Source organism: Tenrec ecaudatus, chromosome 6 (assembly GCF_050624435.1).
Source record: "Tenrec ecaudatus isolate mTenEca1 chromosome 6, mTenEca1.hap1, whole genome shotgun sequence".
Taxonomy (NCBI): Eukaryota; Metazoa; Chordata; class Mammalia; order Afrosoricida; family Tenrecidae; genus Tenrec; species Tenrec ecaudatus.
In genome coordinates this window covers 112,741,709-112,754,463 of record NC_134535.1, presented here as the reverse complement: position 1 = coordinate 112,754,463, position 12,755 = coordinate 112,741,709, and the positions used below count along the sequence as shown (strand labels likewise).

The 12,755-nt window shown below is 41.8% G+C and overlaps 1 non-coding gene across 1 annotated transcript; it reads right to left on the bottom strand.

Moving 5' to 3' along the window:
- Positions 1–7,225: 7,225 nt before the first annotated feature.
- Positions 7,226–7,355, bottom strand: LOC142452177 (small nucleolar RNA SNORA44). The gene has a single exon (XR_012785210.1). It is a non-coding gene; the product is annotated as a small nucleolar RNA SNORA44 (small nucleolar RNA).
- Positions 7,356–12,755: the final 5,400 nt, after the last annotated feature.

Sequence of the window (12,755 nt, the reverse complement as noted above, 5' to 3'; positions counted from 1 at the left end):
TGCTCGAGTTCGCAACACAGGGAATCCAGGGTCGATCAGTCCCTCAGGAACAATAACTAGAGTAGCAATACCAGGAGGGGAATGGGGAAGGTGTGGGAAGAAAAGGGGAACCAATCACAATGATCTACATATAACTCCCTCCCAGGGTGAGGGACAACAGAAATGTGGGTGAAGGGAGACAGTGGTTGGGTAAGACAAGAAATGATAATAATAATTTCTAAATTATCAAGGGTTCATGAGGAAAGAAGAGTGAGGGAGAATGAGCTGATACCAAGGGCTCAAGTAGAAAGAAAATGTTTTGAAAATAATGATGGCAGTATATGTATTAATGTGCTTGACACAATGGATGTATGTGTGGGTTGTAATAAGAGTTGTAAGAGTCCCCAATAAAATGATAAAAACAAACAAACAACAGTTGGTAAATCAAATTATCCCAAAGGCACCTTGGAAGACAATTCTGAAGATCTGACTCTGAAAAGTTCCCCCCTTGAAAGGCCTCTGGACCAGTACATTCTGCACACAGGAGGTCACCCTAAGTTGGAATCAGCTAATTGGCAATTAACCAGAGTATTCATTACCCAGGGAAAATACACAGACTAGGTAATATCTTTGTTACCTAAGGCTATCTTAAGTAACCCTGTGACATAGTGGATTATCACCTGGGCTGTTCATCACCACGTGAGCAGTACTAAACCACTAGCCACTGCATGGGATAGAGATGAGGCTTTAACCCGTGGCCTAAATAGCGTGATGACTGTGGACGATGACCATGTGATGCAGCATGGCATAACACAGGGATGACACCAGAAGGACGTGGCATAGAGGTCTGGCTGAATGAAATGAGCGCTGCCTCAAGGTTGCCTGTACCCTTGGACTGAGGCTTGGAGTATTCCTATGGGAGAGGAATCAGCTAGTGACTTCCTTGGGACTCTGGAGGTGGCTGTCATTGGGCCCTGTGGGCAGCCCCCAACTCAGAATGTCTGCTGGAAGGGGACCTAGAACCTATTTGGCTCTGGCCTCAATCCAAGAACATTAGGTTCTGATAACATGGCCCTGCTCAATCCTCACCTTCTTAAAATGATCACTGAAAATAAGAGTCGCTATAGCAAAGGGTTGTCAAGAAAGCAGATGTGCCTGGCTATCAATCAGAATAGTGGTCTGGGGTCTTAAAGCCTTGTATTCAAATAAGCAACCCTCTAAGTATAGTCAACTAAGTCCACATGGGAGAGGCGCATCAGCTTGTGTGACCCAAAGATGACAATAACAAAATTCAAAAAAGACGAAGAAGAAAATATCAGAGCTACAAGTGTGAACACCCAGTTTGTGGAAGGTTGTAGAGGACAGTGGTAGCCCCAAACCCATCTGCAGAGTATCATGTCAGATTACACTGCTGACAGATCCCCTCTAGCCACAGGCAAAGGTCTGGAACAAACTCACCACCAAACATATTCATTGTAATCCCAATTATGATGGATCAAACTTGATCCTAGGTCAGTTGACCTCACTCTAGACCCAGCCTGAATTTATTCAGGTTGCAAGGATTTCTGGCTTGTTCCATGACAAAAATTCCTTCCATGGCTTTTAAAATATTAGTGGTGGTCGTGATAGGTAGGTTTTTGTGCCAAGCTGGCCAATGACCACATGTGGGATTAATTGAAGGGTGGAGAGATAAATGGCTCGGTGAGCCTCACCTTTCTTGTCTCTTGCTCTTTGATGATCGAGCCAATGTGCAGCTGCCTTTGCTTAGTCTCTGCCACAATTTGCAAGTTACACTACCAGTGGGACACCTAACCTTTGGACTGTGTCACTGTAGTTTGAAGTTCCTTCAAGACATGCTCCGCCACACTACTGGCGTATGCATCGCTTGAGCTGAGGACTGTTGGATCCTGTCATCTGGCTGACTGTTGGTGACCCGCCTTGCTGTTTGCTGCCTGTGGCTGGATAGTATGAATTGCTCAATAGAGGACTACCCGGCAGCTCTCAAGACTTGAAGGACTGCCAGTGTATTAGCTGTCTCATGGAAGTGAGTTACACTGAGCCATTTGTACTGCTGTATAGATTAACTATTTATATATATAATCATTAGTGTCCTGGTTTTGTTACTCTTGAGAATCCTATCTAGCATAGTGCTCTATTGTTTTTCACCTAGTGTTTATATTTTTAACTTTATATTACTGTTGTTTTATCCTTACCATGTTATTTTATTTTTGTCTTTTTCTGTTTCTGTTGAGTTTAGCAGTTTGTGAAGCACAGAAAAACCAGAAGCTTAGAGATAGGAAGTGGTGCAAGGGTTTATAGGGGATGTGGGGTTGAATGGGGAATGGGGAGGGTGAGGGGATTTGGGGAGTAAAAAGTGAAGGAAGGAGGAGAGGTAACTCTAGAACTAAATGCTATTACACAGCCCACTTTCAAAATGATTTAATCAGGGGATGAAAAAGAAAGAGTACTGTATAATTGATTGTGGTAATGATTGCACAATCCTTCTTGATATGATTGAACAATTGGATTATATGATATGTGGATTAGGTGCCAATAACACCATAAAAATTGTAAACCCTCAGGTGCCAGTCTACTGTGCCCTCTGGGGTCACGATGACTTGCAATTGACTGCAGTAACAGTGAGTGAGTGTGGGCTGCCATTACAAAGCACACAAAGAGGTTGGCTTAAGGCAACAGAACTCATTCTCATTTAGTTCTTGAGGCTAGAAATTGGAATTCATGATATTAGTAGAGCTCCACTATGTCTGAGAGCTAGAAAGAGTCTCCCTCTGCAATCTTTTGGTCATCACAGAACTTTCTCAGTTTGTGGCGGCATGAGTCCAATTTCTATTTCCCACTTAAACATCGATGACTTTCCTAGTATCTCTGTCTCTTCTCTTCTTCTTAAAAGGACACCAACTCAAAACCAAACTCCCTGCTATTGAGTCCATTCAGATTTTCCAGTGGCCCTCCAGGGCCGAATCAAACTCTCCTGTGTGCAGGAGTATCAAACTACACCAAGACTGCAACTTTTTTCGAGAAAGCCTCATCCTTCTCCTGTCTTTGGACCTTGCATATGGCTAGCAGCCTCAAACAGAATCCGCTAGGCTCCAAGTTCCTCCGTAAGCACACCGGTCAGGTTATCTGAGGCTGAACCCTACTCTTGTATAACCCCATGTTGACTAATTCAACCTGCACTGATCGTCCTTCTGAACAAGCCACATTGACAAAGAACTGGAGGTTAGGACTTGAACATAGTTGTTGGTGACACAATTCAACCTATAATTGATACTAAAAATGAAACTCTAGTTTTAAAAAGGGAAGTAGAAGTCCTTCTTTGACAGTGATTAAGTAGGCAGGTCATATTTTATTTGTTTTATCTTCCATAGCAAAGGTATGGATCTAGTTCAGCAAAAAAAGTGACACCAGAAAGTGAAGACCTACATTTAAAATAGGCTGTGGGAAGGAGAGTGGAGCCCAAACGCTTGTTGAAAATGTCTCACTCTTCTACCTGGGAGTAACCATCAATTCGTCTGAATCCCACAAAAGTAGAATGATGGTGAGTGAATATCTATAAAGCTATAAATTATCTAACATTGTTCCTGTTTCAGAGACTGGTGGTGTCGAGGTTATGCATTCTCTGAAAGGTCAGCACTTGGGAAACCACCAGCCACTCTGCAGAAGAAAGACGAGGCTTTCTGTTCTTGTGAAGAGTTGCTGTCTTGGAAACTCACAGGGGCAGCTCTACCCTGTCCTACAGGGACTCTGTGAGTCAGACTGTTACGCATGCAAAATACAAAGCTGGAAATCTCATACTTGAGTAAGCAGCATCCTCGGATATCATGTACCATAAATCAACACTGTATGAGATAGTTAAAGTTCATTGTGACAACCTGGTTGATAAACACAGGTGGGGCTAAGAGATAAGGGGAAGAGAGATAAATGGCTCTGTGAGCCTCACCTTTTGAGTTCTCTGGTCTCTTGCTTTCTGATGGTCGGACCAGGGTACAGTTGTCTTAGCCATTTCCCTGCTTCAGCTGGCAAGGCTCACTTCCTGCAAGGTATCCCAGAGGAGAAGCCACATGGACCTACCCCGATGCAGCCCTGGGTGTTGGAGGACCCGTGTGGAGACCCTGCCAGTGCTGAGATGCTTACACATTCACTGACTTGACTTTCCTCCTGTAGTTGACATCATTGCATGTGTTTTGAGAGATGGAGGAAGACTTTTGGTTTGAGGTCATACATAGGAGCTAATGTTGGACTTATGGGCTTGGGCAGCACTGGGTTGGGATGTTTTCTTGATGGGCAGTTACCCTTTAGATAAACTCTCTTTTATACATATGAGTTTCTGTGGACTTGTTTCTCTGATGTACCCAGACTGACACACTGTACAACTTGTAAAATCTTCTCCCACCGTTGGAAAAAGATATTTAGTAACAACAAAGCAGACAATGCACTCTAAGATCTACAGAATTTCACAAGCTTACAACAAGAAAAAAACTAATAACCCTCTGAGAAGGCGGGCAAAAGTCCTGAACAGCCGATTCACAAAGAACAGTTGAAGGCTAGTAAACACACAAGGAAATGCTCCGTGGGAGTTTGTATGTGTCAGAATTGACTCCATGGAAAAACAGAAGAAAGAATCTAACTGAGGTGGTTGATTAGGTTCTCAACTGCTAACCAAAAAGTTGGTTCGGTCCCAACTCCATCCATGAGTGCCTGGGAAGAAAGGCTCCTTTGGCTTGGAGATGGTGGGAAATCCTGTGGAGGGCAGGGTCACGCTGTAAATGTGGTTATTACCGTTAGTTGGAGTCAACATAACAGCAACTGGTTTGAGTTTAGCGTTTTAGGTTTCTTTGTTTGTTTTTAGTGTGCTCTTATCCTGTTTTTTAGAAAGGTGAGCTATTTTCCCAAAATGTAGCACTACTTATTTATTGCTTTATAAGAGCTTATTTCTTTTACAGGCGATGTCATGAGGACTTCAAGATCTTCTAAAGAGAAGGAATATGTGCAAGTAAAGGGAGATCTTTGACAGCAGTGAAAGCAGCGGAAATGCAAAGTTCAAGTCCAGCATGAATTCCTGCAGGAGAAACTCCCACTTCCTCGACCAGCTTGTCTTTGTTCCAGAGTTAAGAGCAGTATGCTCATGGTGGAACCGAAGGCATTGAGCAAGTCAGGACTGATGTCTGTAAGTACTGAATACGTGTTACTAGTGCTTTCTAATCACAATGCTGAGCCAGAGATAACAAACCGGTTACAGAACGTCAGTGGCCTTGTCCCTGGGTCACGTGCTCTTTCATTTTCTCCACGCAAACTTCCAGTACTTTTTGACTACATAATGAGGATCCAGGTCTAGACAAGTGCTACCCATATGCTCAAATGGAGATTATGAACAATATATAAAATATGGATGTGCAATGTAGGAGGTACAGAAAATCTCTTATTTTATTGCAATATGCCCAGCTTTATAGTCAGGCTTAGGAACTCCATAAAATGGTACATGTGTCATTAAGTGTCTTTTCAATTCATTGAGGGCATAAAATATTTTTCCCTAGAGAGTGATGATCTAATGCATGACTACAACCAGGGTACTGAGAAGAGAGAAAAATCCTAGAGAAAAAACCCTCTTCTTCAAGAAAGAATTAACTATCAATAGACATGCTAAAAGTATTCTGACATGTTCTCTATTTAATTCCTTCTTTATTAAAAACAAAAGCCACTTACTAATTATTTGTGATTCCAGCCTGTACAACTGCATTCATTTTCACCTCACCACCCATATGATTTATCATCTCACCAACATCCCCACAACTATTCCCTTCCAGAAAGTATACTGAGTTTGCAGCAGAAACTGTATACATTACACTTCTGGTGTGTTTTTGTCGTTGTTGTTATTGTTTCTGTTTTGAGTAATTGGATTAGAAAATCATGTGCAGGAGAGCAGTTTTTAATTGGCTATGTGAAATATAATATATGTCAGAATAATCATGATGTGTAGCCTCAAACTGAAAAGAACATTGAAGTACATGCTATCTTCATTCCATACTGATGAAGAAAAATATCTATATTTGAATATATATAAATATTATCTACCTGTAGGACACTTAAACCATCATAAGGAAATAGTCCCATGCAATCTTTCTGGAGAAAATGTATCCAAGAAAACTGAAACATCACCTAATTATGAAACATCTCTTAACCAGCTTTAGGCTCTAATTTTAATGCAGAATACAAACTTTAGTCATTTACTCATGTATGAGTGAAGATTTATCACATGATGATTTTACTTTAATGAAAATAATCCGCATAGAGAATGACGATACATCCAAAAATAGCCTTGAAGGATAATTTGAAAATAGCTGTGTTGGTAGCAGGAAAGAAAGTATAGTTTATGTGTAAACATCTTTTGAAAAATTCCTGCATAAACAAACTTTTCTTTAGCAGCAAAATTTTTGCTCCAATGGTAACTGAACTATTTTTCTATGTGCAAATAAAAATATGTAGCTTCTCTACTACAGAATTGGGTTATCTCTTATTTTCATTCATTTACTCATATTCATCCCCCACTACCTTGTTTTTTAAGTAAGGAATTGAGGCACATGGTGAAGTTGCTATATGGTGTAACTACACAAGGATTTGGGTTTCTATATTTGAGGATGTTTATAGTTATTTCAAAAATTAATCTAGTGATATAGAATTCTTCAAAATAAAATTAGATTCTGCATTTTATAATATAAAATATAAAGACATGCATCTATACCAGATTTCTTCACCCAGTCAGAGGATTTTGCTAACTCTTAACATACTAACCCAGTCCCATAAAATTTATCGAGGCTCATTGAAACTCCATTGAAGTGAGTAGAATTGCTCCCTTTTTATTTCCAAGGTTGTAAATCTTTTTTGCCCCACATGTCTTTTTATTTATTAAGCCAGGTACATTTTAATATTTTTCTGCTTTATACAACATGGTCTGCTTGAGGGTCTTTCTTCCCACAGTGCTTCAGTGCTCAATACTCTAGGTCTTTTGTGCGTCATCCCCTGTCAAGGCTGTTTTACTAGCCAGATCTGCTTTCGAAAGCACGGCCACATCTTCAAATTTCTTTAACAGCCAGGAAAAGCAAGGACATCCTGCAGGAGAGGAGAATAGAAAGTACCAAGCCCAAATCAATCCAGCCCACCCTCCTCCATGGAAGCTGATAGAAAACTGGACTTACGTAGGAAGATGCCTGGCCCAGATCCTGGAGACTTTTCTAGGAAAGACGAGTAGCAGCGGCAGATGCTTTGCTGACCTGAGCTGTCACAGTCTCTCCATGTTTCTCTTGCGTGCACTTGGAGATCAGAGGGCCACACGAGCCACAGACCTTGGGAACATGTTCCAAGGATGTAAATCTTTACCAGAACAAAAGTCTCATCTTTCTCCCATGAAGTTCCTGGTGGATTCAAACTGTTGACCTTGAGGTTAGCAAGCATGCTGGCACCAGGACTCCTCGAGCTGAAACTTCTCGAGTTTCAGTTCATATGCGCACAGGTTTCTTCCAAACAAATACATTTAAACATAAGATCAGTAAATGACAAGACAAGGTCGCTCAGTCATGCACTTGTCTTCATAGTGCTAGAGCGTCATCTGTCTCTGACCACTTCATGTAAACACACACATAAGAGATTTCTTGTGCTGTGGAAAAAACAAACCATTTGTAATTTTGATGTCAGGGATAGCAGTAAGTTTTTAACAAAGCTGAAGCGTACATCTTCCCACATCATTGCAGTTAATTTGTTGTCATTAGGGTTTCTTGTTTGTTTGTTTTCCTTTTGGGGGGTGGGGGTGTAAAAAGTTGACGGAAGCCCTCGTGGGGTAGTGTTACACATTGGGCTGCAATCTGCATAGTCAGCAGTTTGAAACCACCAGTAGCTTGGCGGGAGACTGAGCTTTCTACTTCCATAAACAGTCATAGTCTCAGAAACCCACAGGGGGTCACATGAGTGACTAGAAGCCAGCAAGTTTGCTTTTGAGTTTCAGAGCCACTTCCCCCAACAGTGTTCAGATGGATCAAGTGTTTTTAAAAAGCTAAGGAAGACTTCAGAGATGAACCAAGATTGCAAACTGTGTTGGACAGGGTTCCCTAGAGAGACAAACCAGATTGCTAGTAATTATATATAAATATATTTATAAAGATAGATATATAATACAAGAAATGAACTGTTAAATAATATACAGATCAATAATACAAGAAATTAACAGTTAAATTATAAAGCAGTGAGACACTAGCAGTCCTTTAAGGCTTGAGAGCTGCCAGTTGCCAGTCCCCTTCTATAGAGAGAGCTGGGCTATATCTCCAGGCGGCAAACAGCAAGGCAGGTCACCAACTGTCATCAACTGTCAGTCCCCACCTCCAGAGACGAACATTCCAATCCTGTGGATTAAAGGGACCTCAATTTACAGCGACACAGTCCACAGGCTAGGCATCCCACAGGTAGTGTACCCCTTTAAATTAAGGCACAGAACAAGCAAGGCAAGGCTCACCAAGCCATTTATCCCTCTGCCCTTCAATTAATCCTACTTGTGTTTATCGGCCAGGCTGGCACAATAAACTCTATCGCACAAACGCAGTCAATCTCATCGAATGAAGAAACTAAAGGATGTTCAGAAATTGTCGGGAAAGATCCAAGAATTGCCAAGGATGCACATGGCCCTCATATCAAAGCTGATTCATAGTGACACCCTATGATTTTCTGAGAGTGTAACTCTTTACTTGAGTAGAAAGCTGAGTCTCTCCAGTGGAGCTGCTGGTGGATTTGAATTGCCATTTTGAAATACAGATGACAGCCAAACTCGTAACCCCTCCAGGACTGGGGGGCTCCGTGTGACTGACGGAGTAACTTCTAAAGTTGGGGTCTCCCATTAGCTTGCCATATTCAATTGGAAGCAAACATCTTGAACTCACTAAGCTTTTGGACTGAGAATTACCATAATTCATCATTCCCTCAGACTTGTAAGCAAAATCAAAGATAAGATAATTTTATAAAATAAACCATATACAGGGACACATTTTGAACTTACCAATACAATCCAGAGGACAAGATCCTATCAAAATAGTGACGTTTGAGTCAGTTACATTCAACGAAGAGAGGTCCGTTAAGAAGGTCATAGAGAAAGTTTGGGGTGGAGTATGGAGGAGCGATAATCTTTATGGATTTTTTCAAAGGACACAGGATGTTTACCAGGGCTTATTAGTTACACCAAGGACTTTTCTTTTTCCATCATGACAATACACTTTCTCATTTTGAGAGGTAGCAAGAACTGTCCAATTAGAATCTTATGCGCAAATCTTGCCCTGTGTATCCTACAGGCCTGATTTTGCCTCTTCAGACTCCCTTCTCTTTCCAAAACAAAAAGATTTAAAAGGGAAACAATTTGATTTAAGGTCTTCAAGGATGACCAAACTGTCATTTTGATGTAAATTGAAGACTATAAATTGAACCATGGAAAGGGTTTAAAATCCCACCGGTATTGTGTTGATTTGACTCATAATGCCCCTATATAATGTTCTGAGATTGTAAATCTTTACAGGAGCAGACAGCCTCATCTTTCTTCCACAGGGAAGCTCGTGAATTTGAACCACCAATCAGTCATATAGCAGCCCAATGCCTCAGCCACTGAACAAGGGTTAGCGATATGGAAATATACCCTTCAGAAGTGTATAGACCTAGGCTGGGTCTGGGAGCTCAGGATTTTAGTCTTGGGGAACACCAAGGTCAGTCAGTTGGCCTAACAGAATTCACAAAGACTTTGGTGACTAAAATTGGGGTCTTATAAGCTTATGAGCTACCTAGTGAAGCAAAGACCCTTCAAGTCTGGAAGTGAACTTACCTCAGGTTCAATTTTTAGTCAAACAATGGACAGGTATACGATGAACCATAACACTGGAGAGATACTCCCTTCTTGGAATAATTCATCATATAAGATCAAAAGGGAAGTATTTGCCCAAGGTGAAAGTCCAGAATGCAGGAAGAGTTGGGAAATAAAGGGCTTGGAAATGAGAAACAAAGCAAGTGGGATATTACATCAAAGGGACTGAGAGCGTGAAACAAAATATGTATGGATTACTGAATGAAAAACTGATTTCTGCTATCAACCTTCACCCACTTCACAATAAAAAGTGTAAAAATAAATTAAACAAAAATCCAAACCAAGGTGCCAAAGGGACCAGGTATAAGGCATCATGCAAAGAAAAAAGATATATATATGTATATATATATATATGTGTGTGTGTGTGTCTATGCATATATACCATATTGAATGAAGGGGGAAGAGCAGAGTGGAGACCCAAGGCTCAAGTGTCGGCCACTGGAGATCCCCTCATAGAGGGGTTTAGGAGAGGAGATGGGTCAGTCAGGGTGCGAGGTAGTACCGATGAAGAACACAGCTTTCCCCCAGATCCTGGATGCTTCCTCCCCCCAACTACCATGATCCGAATTCTACCTTGCAGGACTGGATAGGGCAGAGGTTGTACACTGGTGCATATGGGGGCTGAAGGCACAGGGAATCCAGGGTGGATGATACCTTCAGGACCAAGGGTGTGAGGGGCGATGCTGGGAGAGTGGAGGGTGAGTGGGTTGGAAATGGGGAACTGATTACAAGGATCCACATGTGACCTCCTCCCTGGGAGATGGACAGCAGAGAAGTGGGGGAAGGGAGACTCCAGATAGGGCAAAATATGACAAAATAACAATTTATAAATTACCAAGGGCACATGAGGGAGGGGGGAGCGTGGAGGGAGGGGAAAAAAATGAGGACCTGATGCAAAGGGCTTAAGTGGAGAGCAAATGCTTTGAGAATGATTGGGGCAGGGAATGTGTGGATGTGCTTTATATAATAGATGTATGTATATGTATGGATTGTGATAAGAGTTGTATGAGCCCCTAATAAAATGTAAAAAAAGAAAAGAAGGAAAAAAAATCCAAACCAAAACTTTTTATAAGTGCACAGTCTTGGGTAGAGGAGATGTAAAGAAACAGTAGATTCACTCCCCGCACCCCCATCCCCATTCTCCAAAGACTTTATTTTACTGGTCAATGTGCTTTGGAAGGGGACAGGACACCGTTCTTACTGCTTCCAACCATGGAAGAAGAGCTGTCTGCAGGACGGGCACAGCGAGCAGTGTCAACGGGCTCACGGGAAGTGGACTGCTGTGCCCCCCCTGACTCGTTGACCCAGTCATAGCCACCAGACTCGTGGTCCACCAATGCCCCCGGCTTACATCAGAGGCTGGTTTCTCTCTCAGCGCTTCTGGCCGCCACGAATGATGCTGCTACCAACGTGAATACAAGTCCCCTCGAATGGTGCCAGGCTTAGAATCCGCTGGATTGATCTCCCGCAGCACTACCCAGCCGGTCTTCACCAGTCTGTGCCTCCCAGCCCTTGGCCACAATGGGTCTCCCCAGGCCTGGCAAGAATGAGCGGTCTTTCAGGTCATTGTGCTGCTTCAGGTGTTCCCGGAGACCTTCGCTAACTTCAGGACCACCCGGCCTGGTGATGTCGCCCACTGGGCCATGCTGCATGATCTCCAGCTCGAAAGTAACAAAACGTGTGCCCATTGTCGGTCATCATGCAAGTCAGCTGGCAGGGAGCCAGCATCCAAATCCGTGGAACTGGAAGAGAGCTTGCTTCACAGTTTGATATAGACAAAAAAAAAAACAAAAAACCTCCATTCTGATTTGTAGTGATCCTAGAGGACAGTAGAAATGCCCCTGGAGGGTCTGAGAGTGTAACACTTTGTGGGAGTAGAAAGCCTTGTCTTTCCTCCTTCGGAAGTGACTTGTGGTTTCAAACTGCTGACCTTACAGTTAGCAGCCCAATGCTTAATCCACTACACTACTAGAGCACCCCTCACATTTTGATATTGTCATTGAATACAACTTTCTATGGTTTCTTACCTTCATACACTTCTTAGTTTATTGGAACAGATTTAACTTGATTTTAAAATTTCATAATCAAATTATCTCCATCTTGAGTTATGTCCTTAATGATCCTCAAATTCCTAGATTTACCTCATCTAGCATCATGTAGATTTATTGCTTTTTTCTTTAGGAGTAGTTGGGGGTCTAACATATTCAGTTCTTGTCACCTAGCTGGTCATGCACTGGGTTATAGAAATAAGAAGAAGACAGAACAGCAGCAGAGAACAATAGTGTTTACGTTCATCACAGAAACAGAGCACAATAGCGTTTACATACATCACAGAAACAGAGAACAATAGCGTTTACATACATGGAGTGACTTCATTTCGTACATGGAGTTGGTTTCTTGGAGCAGCTATGTAGCTCATGCTAGGGAAGAAATTGCCAAACACAATAAATTACAAATACTGGCAATTTGGCCTCTTGAATCCTAACTTAACCTCATTTTTGTGCTCATATGAAGACTAACAAGCTAAAAATGAATCTAGGGTTTCTGCATCCATTATTCATACCAAGTGAGTGCTCTGCTATTGTGCCCAGAAGAAAGCGATTAATGCATCTGAAGCACCAAGGTCAAGTTTGCTTTGGGTACAAGATAATGTACCTCTGTATTTCAGAGCACTGCCATGGCATGAATTCCTAATGCACTCAAAACACTAACTTTATATTCAATCACAGCTTGGAAATTGTTAAAGCTTATACCATGTGTTAAGATGTGAAACCAATAAAAGATACAGACCCAAACAAAAAGAAAACTCACCAACTAGTTATATTTTAAATATTATGTAGAAAAAATTGTTATATGATGGGATACTCCA